Source organism: Vombatus ursinus, unplaced genomic scaffold, assembly GCF_900497805.2.
Source record: "Vombatus ursinus unplaced genomic scaffold, bare-nosed wombat genome assembly UNPS02014832.1, whole genome shotgun sequence".
In the NCBI taxonomy this organism is placed as follows: domain Eukaryota; kingdom Metazoa; phylum Chordata; class Mammalia; order Diprotodontia; family Vombatidae; genus Vombatus; species Vombatus ursinus.
This window is the reverse complement of record NW_020954610.1, coordinates 50,843,378-50,859,243: the sequence shown is the minus strand read 5'-3', so window position 1 is coordinate 50,859,243 and position 15,866 is coordinate 50,843,378. Positions and strand designations below refer to the sequence as shown.

Below are 15,866 nucleotides of genomic sequence, written 5' to 3'. Positions count from 1 at the left end.
CGGCAATACCACTTCTAGGGATGTATCCCAAAGAGATCATAAAAATGGGAAAAAGACCCACATGTACAAAAATATTTATATCAGCTCCTTTTTTGGTGGCCAAGAATTGGAAATTGAGGGGATGCCCATCAATTGAGGAATAGCTGAACAAGATGTGGTATATGAATGTAATGGAATACTATTGTGCTATAAGAAATGATGAGCAGGCAGAATAAAAAAAACTTGGAAAGACTTACATAACTGATGCAGAGTGAAATGAGCAGAACCAGGAGAACACTGTACACAGTAACAACCACGTCATAGGATGACTGACTTTGATAGACTTGGCTCTTCACAGCAACATAAGAATCTAAGACATCTCCAAGAGATTCATGATGGAAATTGCTATCCACATACAGAGAAAAAAATATGGAATCTAAATGCAGATGGAAGCATACTTTTCCTTTTACTTTGTTGTTTTGTTTTATTGCTTCATTCTCCTGGTTCCTCTCATTAGTTCTAATTGTTCTTCACATCTTGACTAATAGGAAAATATGTTTAACATGAGTATATATGTAGAGCCTATATTGTATTGTATGCTGGCTGGGGGTGGGGGGAGAAATGAGAGGGGGAGAAAATTTGAAACTCCAAATCTTATGGAAGTGAATGTTGAAAACTAAAAGTAAATTTATATTAAAAAAAAAAAAGAAAAAGAAATAGCCTACCCTTCAGGGTAGGAGAGAAAGGAATATTTAGAAATTCTTTTTCCTTTCTTTGTACATCTAGTGCCTGGCACACAGTGATAATAAATGCTGCTGATAAAAATATATATATTTGCTTCCAAAAAAAGGAAATTGAGGGGATTTCCATCAATTGGGGAATGGCTGAACGAGTTGTGGCATATGAATGTAATGGAATACTATTGTGCTATAAGAAATGATGAGCAGGGGGACTTCCGAAAAACCTGGAAAGACTTACATGAACTGATGCTGAGTGAAGTGAGCAGAACCAGGAGAACATTGTACACAGTAACAGCCACGTTATGTAATGACTGACTTTGATGGACTTAGCTCTTCTCAGCAATACGAGGATCTAAGACAACTCCAAAGGACTCATGATGGAAAATGCTGTCCACATCCAGAGATAGAACTGTGGAGTCTGAATGCAGATTGAAGCAGACTATTTGCTCTCTCTCTTTTTGTTTTGTTTCTTCTTTCTCATGGTTCCTCCCATTCATTCAAATTCTTCTTTACAACATGACTAATGTGAAAATATGTTTAATGAAAAAAAATAAGGAAAAAATGCAATTCAGGGCTGGGATTCAGCCCTTACCTGGGCAAGGCAAAGATCTATCTAATCCACTATGTGCAGGATACCACAGCACCTGACAGGAGACAAATCAGCTGATCTGAATCATGCTTCTGAGCCCTGAGGCTAGCAGCCAGCCCCCTGGAAATTGCTGACAACACAGCCCTGAGTTATCCCTAAACTAAGGTTGCCCTCACAAGCTCAACACTGTTTTGTCTGGGAATGCTTCCAAGAGGAAGTGGGCTTGGACAGAGTGGGAGGGATGAGGAGTGATATGGAGCACACGTGGTCTCTGTAGTGGTTTTTCTTCATTTTTTTCCTACCTGCTGGTTTTTGCATTCCTGAATCTTCTGTGGAGAATTCCAGATGCAACTCCATTCAGTCTGTTTGGGACCTAACCCTTACAAGTGCCCTTCCCCAGAACACTTGCTCAGCAGGGCAAGGTTAGCAGACTTGGCAAAAAAAAAAAAAAGCCTTGCATTTAAGCCAGTGCATGTGTCTGCTAGAGATGTGTCTATTGGCTGCCTGATCTAACAGACTGAATCTGTACAAAGGGACCTGAAATGCTTCACAGTTGCTCCTCATTCTAAGGAAATTCCATATAGATGAGCTCAAATTTACAGACTTGAAAAATTAAGGGATGAGCACATTTGAACAAATCCACAGCCTCCAACTTTAAGGATTCCCCAGACTTTAGTCTCTTTTGAAAAATGACAGGAAGCTCCCAAGGAGCACGTAGATGAAACAATAGAAAATTCAAATTAAAAAGCTTTTGTACAAATAAAACCAATGTAGCCAAAAGCAGAAAATTGAGGAGGAGGGGGGATTTTATAGCAGTTTCTCAGATAAAGGTTTCATGTCTCAAATATATAGAGAACTTTGTCAAATTTATAGGAATATAAGTCATCCCCAATTGAAAAATGGTCAAAGGATATGAACAGGTAGTTTTTTGATGAAAAAATCAAAACTATATATAGTCATATAAAAAGTTCTAAATCATTATTAATTAGAGAAATACAAATTAAGAGAACTTTGAGATATCGTCTCACATCTATCAGATTAGCTAAAATGACAAAAGGTGAAAATGACAGATGGAGGAGGTATGGAAAAATTGGGACAATAATACACTATTGGTGGAACTATGAATTGATCCAACCATTTTGGAGAGTAATCAGAAATTATGCCCAAAGAGTTATAGAACTGTGTATGTACCCTTTGATCCAGCAATAACACTATTACATCTTTTCCCCAGTGTGACAGGGAAAAAAGAAAAGAACCTATATGTTCTAAAATATTTGTAGCAGCTCTCTTTGTTATAGAAAAGAACTGGAAATTGAGGGGATGCCTATCAATTGGGGAATGGCTAAAGAAGTCATGGTATATGATTGTGATGAAATACTACTGTGCTAGAAGAAAGGATGAGCTCAATGATTTTAGAAAATCATGGAAAGACTTGCATGAAATAATGAAAAGTGAAGTGAGCAGAACCAAGAGAACATTGTATACAATAACGACAATATTATTTGAAGAATAATTGTGAACAACCAAGTTATTCTGAGTACTATAAATACTCAAATCAACTATAAAGCACCTATGAATGTAGATGCTATTCAAATCCATAGAAAGAACTGATAAATAGAAGTATGAATAGCATAGTTCTACATATATTTATAATTCTGTGTCAGATGGTAGCCTTCTCTAGTGCAGGGTGGGGAGGGAGGGAGGGAGATAGTTTGGAACTTCGGAAGTGTAAAAAAAAAAATTTTAATCAAATTTAAAAAAATGAAATGCGAACCAACAGCTCTAGCTATGAATTAGCAGTTCTACTAAAAGATTCAGAGGAAAAGAATGGTGAAACTATTTGGTCATTTCAGGTCTGAAGTCTATTTGCAGTTATCATTTATTGGTATGATTCCTTGAGATGTGGTTATGTGAAGAAACTTGTTAACTATGTTTAACAGTTGTTCAAGTTTGGCTGGGTTTGAAAATATCCAATCAAAAGACAAGGAAGATTTGATTCCTTTAAAAAAAAAAAAGTGTTAGACTAGATAATTTCTAAGAAGCCTTCTAGTTCTATTAGAAAAAAAAAAACTTATGTGGCAGCTAGGTGGTGCAGTTCATTAAGTGCTAAACCTGGAGTTAGGAAGATCCGGGTAAAGTGATCAGTCAATAAGCATTTATCAAGTGTCTGCTATATGTCAGGCATTGTGCTAAGTGGTAGGGATACAAAGAAATGCAAAAGACAAACCCTTCCCTCAAAGAGCTCACAGTCTAATGGGGAGACAACAGGAAAACAGCTACTTACAAACAAATTGTATACCGGATACTGGATAAATGTTGTTCGTCCTTTATTTTCAAAGAGGACCAATGACATCACAGGTGATGTCTTGACTTGAGTGTAAATTGGATTTAAGTGGGGCAGAGTTGCACAAAGTCCTCAGCCTCACTCTCTTCCAGAGTCCAGTGGCAAGACGAAAGTCAAGATGACTGACAATGGCCTGGGATGCAGTGGATGACCTTGGCATCTTCAATGTCTGACCAAGCTCTAAGCGCTCCACAGCACCTGCTTCAGCCACCTTCATGGCCACTGGAACCCTGTTTTACTGGGGTGTGGCTGCTGTGCATGTTACAGTTTCTTGGAGCCACAGGTGAGAGTTGGGAGAACACCAAAGGTGGATGAGCAGAGGTTCTAGTTCTCCCTGAACACCCTACATACCACATACAGGAATATATAGAAAATAATAAATGCAGGGTAGAATTAAGAGGGACTGGGAAAATTCAGATCCTATGTCAGACACTTACTTAGCTGTGCAGCCCTGGACAAGTTGTTTCACCTATCTCAGCATCAGTTTCCTCATCTGTAAAATGGGGACAGTAATAGCACCTACATTCCAGGGTAATTGTGAGGGTCAAATAAGATAATTTATGAAAAGGCCTTCCTTAAAGTATTATATAAATGCTAGGGATTATTAAAAGAGAGCTATTATTTTTATGATTCTGTGAATTTTCCAAGTGCATCATGTACTTAGTATTTGAGGATGTGTGCAGTGAAGACACTTGATTTATAGTCAAAAGAGCTAAGTTTAAATCCAAGCTCTGTCACTTGCTTCTACTTGCATAAATTTGGTTGTTGTTCAGACATTTCAGTCGTGTCCGACTCTTTGTGACCCCATTTGGGGTTTTCTTGGCAAAGATACATTTTCCTCCCCAGCTTATTTTACAGATAAGAAAACTGAGGCAAACAGGGTGAAGTGACTTACCCAGGATCACACAGGTAGTAAGTGTCTAGGCCAGATTTGAAGTCAGGAAGATGAGTCTTCCCAATACCAGGTACTGTTATACACTGAGCCATACAACTGCCCAGCATAAATTTAGTGCTGTCACTTAAACTCTAAAGTCTTCAGTTCCTCATCTATAAAATTAGGGGTAGATCTCTAAAGTATCTCCCAGGTCTAAATCTATGATTTTTTTTTTGAGATTTTTTTTTTTTTTATACAGCTAGTAAGTGTCAAGAGTTTGATCTGAGGTCATATTTGAACTCAGGTCCTCCTGACTTCAGGGCTGGTGCTCTATCCACTGCACCACCTAGCTGCCCCTAAATCCATAGTTCTTTATGCTAGATATCTCTCCCACCCCCACCTACTGATGAAAGGTCATGTTGAAATTCAGCCCGATTTGACATGGTAAACTCCAGACAAATGGAGACAGAGGATCACAAAGTTCCAGAAACATGTAGTCAGACAGTGGAGAAATCCTCACGGTCCTAGCAGTAATCAGTAGGGTAACTGGTGATGGAGAGGAGATCGTGGAGTAGGGAAACCATTGTCCCCAAAATGGCGACCACATCTTCCAATAGGAAAAACAAAAAACAAACACAAAAATAACTCTAGCATCGCATTAATGCCATCTCTCACCCAAAAATCTATTTGTTTGTACTGTTAGGTTTTTATACCATGGGAATTAATCTCAGATTTTACATTGGAGAAGTCAGTGAAAACGCAAAGTTTTTGTTATAGTTAACTGAACTCGAATGTACCCACCGGATAAAGTGACTGACTAGGAGTCATTCGCTTCCAACCAATCCATTCCAATTCAACAAGCACTTATTAAGTTCCTTCTATGTGTAAGGAGAGAGGAATGGAGAGCCCTGTCTTGGAGTTCGGAAGACCTGGGTTCAAATCCTCCCTCTAAAGTATACTAGCTGTGGCCCCAGGCAACTCTAGTCAGTCAACAAGCATTCATTATATGCTGGGGTTGTGGCTAAGTGCTGGGGATACAAAGAAAGGCAAGAACAAAACAAAACAAAACCCCTGTCTCTACTCACAAGGAGCTCACAATCTAATGGAGAAGACCATATACCGACATTATGTACAAACAATACATATAGGATAAATTGGAGACAATCAAGAGAACAAAGATTAGTTTAAAAAGCAATAGGAAAGGCTTTCTGTAGAAGCTGGAACTTTAAGAAAGCCAGAGAAGCCAAGAGAAAGAGATGAGGAGAGAGAGAATTCTAAGCATGGAGGATAGCCAGAAAACATGCTCGAGAGTCTGGAGATGGAGTGTCTCGTTGGAGGAACAGAAAAGAAGCCAGTGATACTGGATTGCAGAGTACCTGGTGGGGAGTATGGTGGAAGAAGATGGGACAGGTAAGAGGGAGCCAAGTTATGAAGGGCTTTGAAAGTCAAATAGAGGATTTTATATTTGACCCTGGAGGTCATAGGAAGTCATTGGAGCTGACGGAGTAGAAGGATGACATGGTCAGAGCTGTCCTTTAGGAATATTCATGTGGCCCCCTAATGGAGGATGGACTGAAGCAGGGAGAGATTTGAAGCTGGGAGACATACTAGCAGGTTATGTCAATAGTTAAGGCATGAGGTGACTAGGGCCTGCATCTGAGTGGTGGTAGTGTCCAAGAAGAGAGTAAGGGGAGTATTTGAGAGACGTTACAAAGGTAGAATCAACATGACTTGGCAATTGATTGGATGTGGTGAGTGAGAGATCAAAGAATTAAGTATGACACCTAGGTTGTGAGCCTAGCGGACTGGGAGGACAGTGGTATCCTCAACAGTAATAAAAAGAAGAAAACTCTGAGCTTTTAAATTGCAGACAAGTTAACCTGCACCAATGGAGGCAGTTTCCACATGGGGAGTTTCCCATACTGACATAGTCATAGACTTGAACCATGTGATAGGCATTGTGTAGGCAGTGGGGATACAGAAATGAAATAGAAGCTTACGTTCTTGGGGGTATGACATGAATACAAAAAATGTACAGTAAGAAGGAGAAAGCACTGACAATTTAGGAGGGATGAGGGGCAGGAAGGATTTCCCCTCAGGGATAGTCCTCTGAAGATACTTGTTTTTGGCTCTTACCTGTAATTTTGTTGGAATAAGGAACTCCAGGTGCAGAATCTGTCCAGGTGCCAATGCAGACTGGCAACTTGTTATAATCTTAGAGAGTTACCTAGGGCACTGAGAGATTAAGTGAGGAGTCAGCAAGATCCAGTATACATCAGAGACAGGATTTAGGCCCAGGTCTTCCTGAATCTGAGACTGGGTCTTTATCTACCATACCACGTTGCCTCCTGAGTAGTAATAATAATAAAAATGATAATAATAATAGTAATCATAGCTAACATTTATACAGCACCACCATGTACCAGGCACTGTGCTAAGCACTTCACAAATATTATTTTGTTTTAACCTCACAACAACCCTGGGAGGTAGGTTCTATAGGGACCGTTTTACGATTGAGGAAACTGAGGCAAACAGAAGTTAGATGACTTGCCCAGGATTGCGAAGCTAGTAAGTGTCTGAGGGCAGATTTGAACTCAAGTCTTCCCGACTGCAGGTCCAGTCCTCTTAATCATTGCACCATCTTAAAAAACTCATCTTTATTAGGAAGTGAATCAAAACCCTTGCTATCAGCATCCATAGAATTGAGCACTGTTACTCATGAGCTATAAGAAATGCTCCAAATTGTAGTCCTTTCATTTTGTTGGTGATTAACAAAACTTCTACCTTCCCCTTTCTCTTTCTCAGCTAAAGTTCTCCCTTGGGGTGTGTGCTCCCATGGAAGGAGCTGTATTCTGTGCTTTCTGCTTGAATCTAAATTCATGGAAGTGTGAAGAAAGCCTCCCCACTCCTTATCTTCTTATTGGGTTGTGAAATGGTCTACTGGGTGTTTCTTTTTTTGTTTTGATTTCTTTTTTCAGGAAGTGTTCCTGGAAAGCATGCCTCACTGATTTTCCTCGGAAAGATCAGAGAAGGCGCCAACTACACACTGCCACTCAGCGGGTAGAGGTTTCTGTCCCCTGGACTTAGGTTAACACTTCCCTTCAGTGGGGAAGCAAACTTTGCGCTAACTTGAACACTGTGTGCTTTGAGATGAGCATTTCTCGGTAATAGTGACCTTCCTGTCTCTTCGCCTTTGGAACAATCTGTCTCAGTGTTTCCTGTAGCCCACGTCACTGCGGCTGGGTTCCACTGCTACCCTGTGCCAAGCTCTCCCCAGCACTGTCTCTCCTGAGCCTAGGAGCCTGAAGGATCTGAAGGACCCTTCATCCTTTCCTCAATAAGCTTCAGAAAAGGTGAAGTTTCTGAATGTCTGCAGGCTAGAGCTGTGAGCCTTAGGTATGAGCTAGCTAGATTCTGTTCACAGTCCCCAGGGCTGGCTTCCCCAAGCATAGTTCATTCCTGCCAGACAGTCCTGAAGACAGAAGAACCTAGGGCTTATTTTGCTTGGCTGGGAGCTTTGCCCAGAGCTGAGAATTTCTCACACAGATGGAATTCCCTCCATTGGCACCGAGTGATGTCTTTACATGGTTGTTCTGCTTAGCATTGTAACTCCTGTGTGTCCTAGGAACACCCAATACATAGCTGTGACACTAGGCAAGTCACTTAACTTCTCTTTTGCCTCAGTTTCCTCAACTGTAAGATGGGGACAACAGCATCTAACTCTCAAGAGTTCTAGCAAGGATAGAATGAGGTAATATTTGTAGTGGTTAGTACTACATAAATGCTTATTCCCCTCCCCTCCTCTAGATGTCAGAGCATGGACCCAGAAATATCTGTTTGGTTGACCTCACATTAGTGTTGGGACAAAATGAGGTGCAGTAGCTAGGACTTAATCCTTTTTACATTATGGACAATTTGGGAAAACCTATGAAAGGGGCAGCTAGGTGGCATAGGGGATGTGGCACTGGCCCTGGATTCAGGAAGACCAGAGTTCAAATTTAGCCTCAAGCACTTACTAGCTATGTGACCCTGGGCAAGTCAGTCAACCCCAATTGCTTTCCCCCCCAAAACCTATGAATTCCTTTTTAGAGTAATGTTTTTAAAGGCATAGAATAAAATACATAGGATTGTAAAAGAAACCAACCAGCTGTCTTGAAGTAAAGATGTACTTTTTTCCCCATCCAAGTTCATAGCCCTGCCCCCCGAAATTTATCCATGAATTTCCTTACCCCAGGTAAAGAAACCCTGCAGGAGAATGAGGTAATAAATAGGAGTATGCTTAGAAAATAAAAACACTCTACACATATACAGTTACCATCATCATCATCATTATCATCTCTGTTTGGCAAACAGACCTCCATGCAAAGCTCTATCCATGCTTGGGTTCTGCACTTGGCCTGGACAGATAGACCTGGAAAGTGAACTAGATGATCACTAAGGTAGCCTCTGAATAGTAGGATATCAACTCCTTGAGGCCAGGACACAGCCAATTTTTGTCTCTGTGTCCCTGGTACGGCACATTGTAGGTACTTGATACGTGTCTGCCATACTGAAGTTTAGAAGGAGACCATCCAGAAGGTCGCCGCTCTGCCCAAGTTCTCTCCATCAGTATTTTGGGGGCCTAACCTGCTTCCACATCTCAGGCCAGTGCCAGGTTTCTCTTTCTATTACAACCTCCCTTTTTCTGTTTTCTGTAAAACCTCACCTATTATCGTCCCCAGTCACTTTCACTTTCCCCACAACCTCTTCCTCTTTGGCTGTCTCCCTGCTTCCCCCCTCCCCCACCCCTCACCCCAGCATCCGAGTCTCCTCCCCTCCCTGGTTGTTCCCCCCATCCTTTATCTCACTGGCACATGCCTCGTTCTAGCCCCTGATCATTCTGCTAATCAATCCCCTACCTACCTGGCAGATAGGTACCTCGGGGTATGGTGAGGCTGGGCAGAATTTCTTCTCCACATGGACCAAATTGGCCCAGCGCAAGCATCTGCACAGACTGCCTCAGAAGAGCAGGCTGCTTCCTCCCATCGTGCCTTCCCCAGGAGGTTCTCATCCAAGACCTGCTTCATTCTGTCAAGGGGTGGATTGTAGCAAAATTAATCAATGTCATCTGCATGCCATTTGCAGCAATTCTGCTGCCCCCTGATACTTCAGAGCCTTGGGCCCATGTGATTTTGTGACCTTATGGGAGGCCCGGTTCCATCCAGATCACTCAATAAACATTTATTAAGCACCTACTATGTTTCAGGCACTGTGTGTGTGTAAGTGTGTGAGTGTGTCTCTCTCTCTCTTCCCCCCCCTTCACCCCATCTTGAGGGGCTGACCCTGCCACAAACATCTGAGTGACTTATTAATTTAACTCCAGCCCAGCACCTAGAGCTCAATACTTTTTCAGTGATGCTATTATAATTGTTTATTAAATGGTGCATTTGTGTAGAACTGACAAAGAGCTATGAACAAAAAACATCAGCAAGAGATCATATTCAAATTATGCCGCTGACTGGAGGGAGGAGGAGGTTGACCCTTCAGGCATGAATATGCTTCCAAAAGGAGGTTAGCAGTCAGTCAAAAAAAAAAAAACACAGACATCTGTCAGAGGCCTACTACCTGCCAGGTACTATGCTAAGCATTGGTAATTTAAAGAAAGGCAAAAGACAATCATTACTCTCAAAAAGCTCACAGTCTAATGGGGAGACAGCATGCAAACAAGACATAGACAGGATCAATTGGAAATTAATCACGAACTAAGTGGAACTGAAAAGATTTCTGGTAGATGAGATTTTAGCTGGGACTTGAGGAAGACACAGAAACCAAGAGGTGGAAATGAGGAGCAAGAACTTTCCAGGCCTAGGGGACAGTGATGGAAATACCCGGCATAGAGATGGAGTGTCTTGTTTGAGGAATAGCCAGGAAGCCCGGCCACTAGTCTACAAGGCACTTGTCAGGGTGCAGGAGAAGCTATACTTCCAAGGAGTGGAATCACTCAGCACCCGCCAAACATGCCACATAATCGAAGATGAACAAGGCGTTGATTATGACAGCGAGAATGACTTCTGATGTTTACATTACATTTTAAGCTTTGCAAAATGCTTTCATTCCCTCAAATGTGCTCTCATGGTGGTTTCCTCAGCTTGGAACTAGTCTGGTTTCATTTTAATAATTGCAAAGTGTTGCCTGTTTGGCAAGATAAATACTCTTAGGGATATCCCTTGATATATCTATGTGAAATTCCTCCTTATCCTATGGCAAATTAAAAAAAAAACTGGGGATGCATTTTCTTCTACGGGGTTTGTGACCACTTGGAATAGCCATCTTCTTTTTCTCTGCCAATCCAAATCCTTTGGCATGAGCAGTCACCAGTTTTCTCCACTTAATGTTGCAACCTGCAATACAAACTACAGCTCAATCACCACTCTGTGTGACCTTGAACAAGCCACTTTAATAACAGTCATAACTAGCATTTTACAGTGCTTTAAGAATTGCAAAGCACTTTATGGAAATTATCTCATTTAATCCACACAACAAACCTGTGAATTAATTGCTATTATTATCCTCTTTTTACAGATGAGGAAACTGACTGAGAGCTTGGGAGAGGTTGTGACTTGCCCACGGCCAGCTAGTAAGTGGGTGAAGTAGGACTGAAACTCATTTCTTCCTGCCTCCAAATCTGGCACTCCATCCACCATACCGGAGAGCTTCCATTTAGATCACAACCTCTCTGGGCCCCTACTCATCTTTAAAATTGAGGGAGCTGCCTGCTGCTCCAGGGTCCTTTCCAGTTCCAATGTTTCATAATTCCATGCTTCTATGTGTTCTTACCATGACCTTTATCTGCAGATCTGATGGTTTCTACCCGTGCTGCCGAGTTCACTCAAGCAGATAAAGAAGACGAGAGTGCACCTGCAAAAAGTACATATTTCAATGATCTCCTTTATGATGCAATTACCAGGAACAGGCTGTATTGTGAAAGTGTGAAACATCTGTTTATTACTTAGTACTTAGCAGGGAATTAGGTATGTTGAAGGTACTCAGGCGGTACTTACAGAATTAGTCCACCCTGAATTGACCCTGGACCTTCTAAGTTCAGTAAGAGGGAAATTTTGTAATTGGAGTTGCCACATAAGGAGGGGCAGCAGTACTAATTAGCCAGACTTGGGACTTGAAGGCTCACTTCACCAAACCATGGATGACCTATTGCTGTCTGTGGGTACTATAGCCACAGCTCTGACCTCAAAGTGCCCTCAAACAAGGTTAGCCATTGTACCCATAGTACATTGTACCCATTGTACTCCGGCAGGGAGTGCTGGCTGCTTTGCAAGCTGAGCTTGTCACTTCCAAAACTAGGCCTCCTTAAGACAAAATTAATGGAAAGGGATTTGGCTCTTTCGGAGAAACGATAGGATTCTTGGGTTCCAGTCAGGACCAGGGGCCAGTAGTGACAGTCAGTGTTTGGCAGAACAGCCTGGACTATTTTTCAGCTGGTTTGGGTTCGGCCAACTCCCCGCTGTGTTTTGCCAAACTCATTTTCCCACCTCATTCAAGCCACATGGATCGCAGGGAAAGTCTGGTCATAGCTCTGTTATTCCCACCAACCTTTCTTAGCACCAGGTTTGGAGGGGGGAGTGGATTTGCAAATTCTACTCCCAGCCTCATTTCAAAGCCTTACAATCCATGCCATTTCTCCCTTAAACCCAGAAATCCCATGAGACACTGGGTTTTCACCCAACTTACGTTGTGACATCTTAGGGTAAACGTTGGGTTGACTTCAATTATTCTGGCTCTTGAGGCAGTGACAACTTTGTTTTTACCCGATTGTCTGTTTCCTTTAGATACCTTCTAAATGACACATAGGGATGGTGACACCCCAAAAGGATGTTTCCTGACTGGCTGAGAATGAGTTTAGGATTGTTGAAACAAATGAGTTAGATTTAGAGTGCCTAAGTGAGAAAATCCTTTGGAGGGGAGGAGTGAGTTGAGGGAGGGCTCATAGAACCCATAAATTTAGAGCTGGAAGAGAATCGTGTTCTAGAACTGGAAATATTATTCTCTTGAGGGGAGGGGGCAGAAGGGTGGGTATTCTTGGGCTGGAAAGAATCAAAAAGGTCAAGATAGATCTGAGGACCTTTTGTTGAAAATTAGTTTAGAAAGCTGAAGTGCCAATCACTTGTGGCGAGAATTTTCAGGGTCCTTACTAGCTGTTGCCCAAATTAGGCAGCACAAGATACAGACAGATGGGTAAACTACAGTTTATTCACTCAAGAGCTAGACTCAGGTGATGTTGAGAGGTTCTAACTTGCCCATGGTTTCATCTAGTGCTGCTGAGTTCACTTGAACAGATGAAGAAGACAAGAGTGCACCTGCAAATGCCAAGTTCATTTTTTAACGATCGCCCTTATGATGCAATTACCAGGAACATGTTGTATTGTACAAGTGTGAAACATCTGTTTTTGGCTTAGTACCTAGCAGAGCATTACATATGTAGTAGGCACTCAGCCTGTACTGTGAGGGATATTTGGGTCTCACAATTCTGCAGATGAAATATGTATGTTTATACATATGCATTATTATTTTATGTATGTATATATGTATATCTTCTCTCCTGCTGAGCGCAATTAAGGTAGAGAGGAACAGCTTCTTACAAAGCAATTTTTTTTTTCTGGAACAAAAATAGAATCCGAATTTTCATGGAAATATTTTTTAACAGTAGAAAGGAAAAATATCTCTGTTAACTCCATGAAGATGAACAAATACCTTGTCTTTACATAAAAAGTAAACTACTTTTTTCCATAAGGCACCAACAATTCTTAAGGTACAATGTATACACTTGGCACCTTTTATACATATGATAATATTTAACATCATTAACGTGTTGTTAATGTATAGGACAATACGAATTTTTTTTCTGGTTTTTTTTTTTTGGCAATTGAGGTTAAGTGACTTGCGCAGGGTCACACGACTAGTAAGTGTCAAGTGTTTGGTCTGCGGTCAGATTTGATCTCAGGTCCTCCTGACTTCAGGGCTCTGTGCTCTATCCACTGCGCCACTACAACGCAATTTTGGTAAGAGCAGGCAGATACTACAAGTAGACAGGAATAGATACTTAATACGTCAGAAAGGTGATACTCATCACTTTTTACAAAGGAAAGAATGTTTCTTTTATACCAGACCAAAGAAAGAAATAGTACCTTCTTTATTCAAGTCATTTTGGCAGTCAATAAACATTTGTTAAGAGCCTAATACTTTTATTAGTTATAATAAAAAAAAAAGAGGACTTCCTTGGACTATTGAGGTCCTTTGAATTTTCTTTTGTAGTCTTAAAGGGGAGGAAGGTATCCAAGGGGGTCATTCAGCACACGTCAAAGAAACATTCCAAAGAAAGAAAAAAAACAAATACAGGTCAAAATCAAGTCATAGTTTCTTCAAAATCCACTTTCAACACAATCAAGAAGCATTTATTATATGCCACAACTTCAGCTCTGCCTTACTCCAATTCATGGGCAAGTCACGACATTACCCTCCTGATGTCATAGGTACTCTTCCAGAACCAAAAAACCAACAACAGCAACATGCCAGGCATAGTACTACACCCTGGGCAACTAAATTCAGTGGATGAAACAAACCCTACTTTAAAGGAAGCTTGTGTTCTCACAGAGAAGACAACAAGAACATACATAAATATATTGAGAATAAATGCAAAGGAAATAAATGCAAGTAAATGCAAAGTGCTTAAATATTAGGTCCTTTGAGAGGAAAAGCATGAACAATTGGGGAGAATCCCAGAACCTCCTTTTGAGGGCACCCAAGCAGCCATCTGTACTTTTCACCAGGTGATAAATCCAAGCTCCTCCATATGCCCCTGGGTACCCTCCCCTTCCCACTCCCCTCTAATTTTTAGCTTCTTTTTGTTTTTTGTCTTCCCTCTTTAGAATGTAAGCTCCTTGAGGGCAGGCTTATATTTGTATCCCTAGTGCTTAGCCCAGTAAGCATTTAATAAATTCTTATTAACTGAATGACTGGAAGTATAGAGACAGCTCTAGTGAATAAAATGCTGGATCTGGATTTGGGAAGACCCAAGTTCAAATCCTACATCAAACACTTACTAGCTCTGTGACCTAGGCAAGTCACTTAACCTATGTCTGCCTTTGTATCCTCATCTGTAAAACAGGGAGAATACTAGCTACTATGTCCCAGGGTTGTTGTAAAAATAAAATGAGATAATATTTGTAAAGTGCTTTGCAAACCTTAAAGCACTATATTAATGCTGGTTATCAGAAGAGGATGCTTGGGTTTTGTCTTAAAGAAAGAAGGGGATTCTATCATCCAACAAGTATTTATTAATCACCTACTGTATACTAGGCACTGTGCTAGACACTGGGCGATTTAATAAATGATGTGATCTCTAGCCATAAGGAGCATACTCTGTGTGAGGCAGAAATAAGGAAAGAGGGCATTCCTGGCATGGGGGACAGCCAGTGCAAAGACATGTCACGTATGTCAAGTGTGATGAGTAGATAGGCTGATTTGGTTGGATTGAAGAGTGAAAGAAGAGGAGTAATGTGCAGTGGGGCTGGAAAGATAGGTTGGGGATAGGTTCTGAAGGGCATTAAAAGCTAAACAGAGGAGAATATATACCTTCTTGGGACTAAGTAATGATTTCTGTATTATTCACACTTCTAATAACCTCAACCCAGTGTACTATCTCTGAATCTGTATATGTTTGGGTTTTTTTTTTCTCTTACAAACAAACTCTAGAAAACCTATTCTTGGGATCTGGGAATATGTGGTAGCAAAGGTGGAAAGGCAGTAAGGGGCAATGCCTGAAATAGTCATCCAATTACTGTGTCAGCATCAGAAGACGGAAGTGGGAGAGGTCATTAGGGGTATGGTGTTGTAGACCCTAAGCCCTAGGAGAAAAATGGACTGAGAGATGAGGAAAACCAGAATATTCAGGACCTGAAACTGAGGTTTAAAAAATGATCAAATTTTAGCAAGCCATAAAAAGAGGAAGCGTTGGGACCAAGGACAAGTTCTCCTGGATGAACTCCAAGGAGGAGCTGGAATCCCCGGGAAGCTAGCCGAGATCGGCAAGGCCTGAGGCCCAGGGACAGATCTTTCACAGAGTCCAAACCACAGAGCGTCTGTGTTTGGTTAGAAACAGAGAGCCTAGAAACAGCTGGAGGCTATTCACCTTCCATCCTGGGGCTCCAGCGGCCAACGGCTAGGCAAGCAATGTGGTCTTGGAATTTGTGATAAATGGGTGTTAAGTGTGCCCGGTGCTGCTACCATGCTGGTTCCCTCTCTAAGGATGGAAAATCAAGGGTGAGCTCAGCTGTTACTGTTCGG

At 41.4% G+C, this 15,866-nt stretch overlaps 1 long non-coding RNA gene across 1 annotated transcript; it reads right to left on the bottom strand.

Annotated features, from left to right (window-relative positions):
- Nucleotides 1-4,981: 4,981 nt before the first annotated feature.
- Nucleotides 4,982-9,706, bottom strand: LOC114025547. Its single transcript, XR_003567048.1, has 3 exons — nt 9,429-9,706; nt 6,663-6,761; nt 4,982-5,133 (listed from the first exon to the last, which is right to left on the bottom strand). It is a non-coding gene; the product is annotated as an uncharacterized LOC114025547 (long non-coding RNA).
- Nucleotides 9,707-15,866: the final 6,160 nt, after the last annotated feature.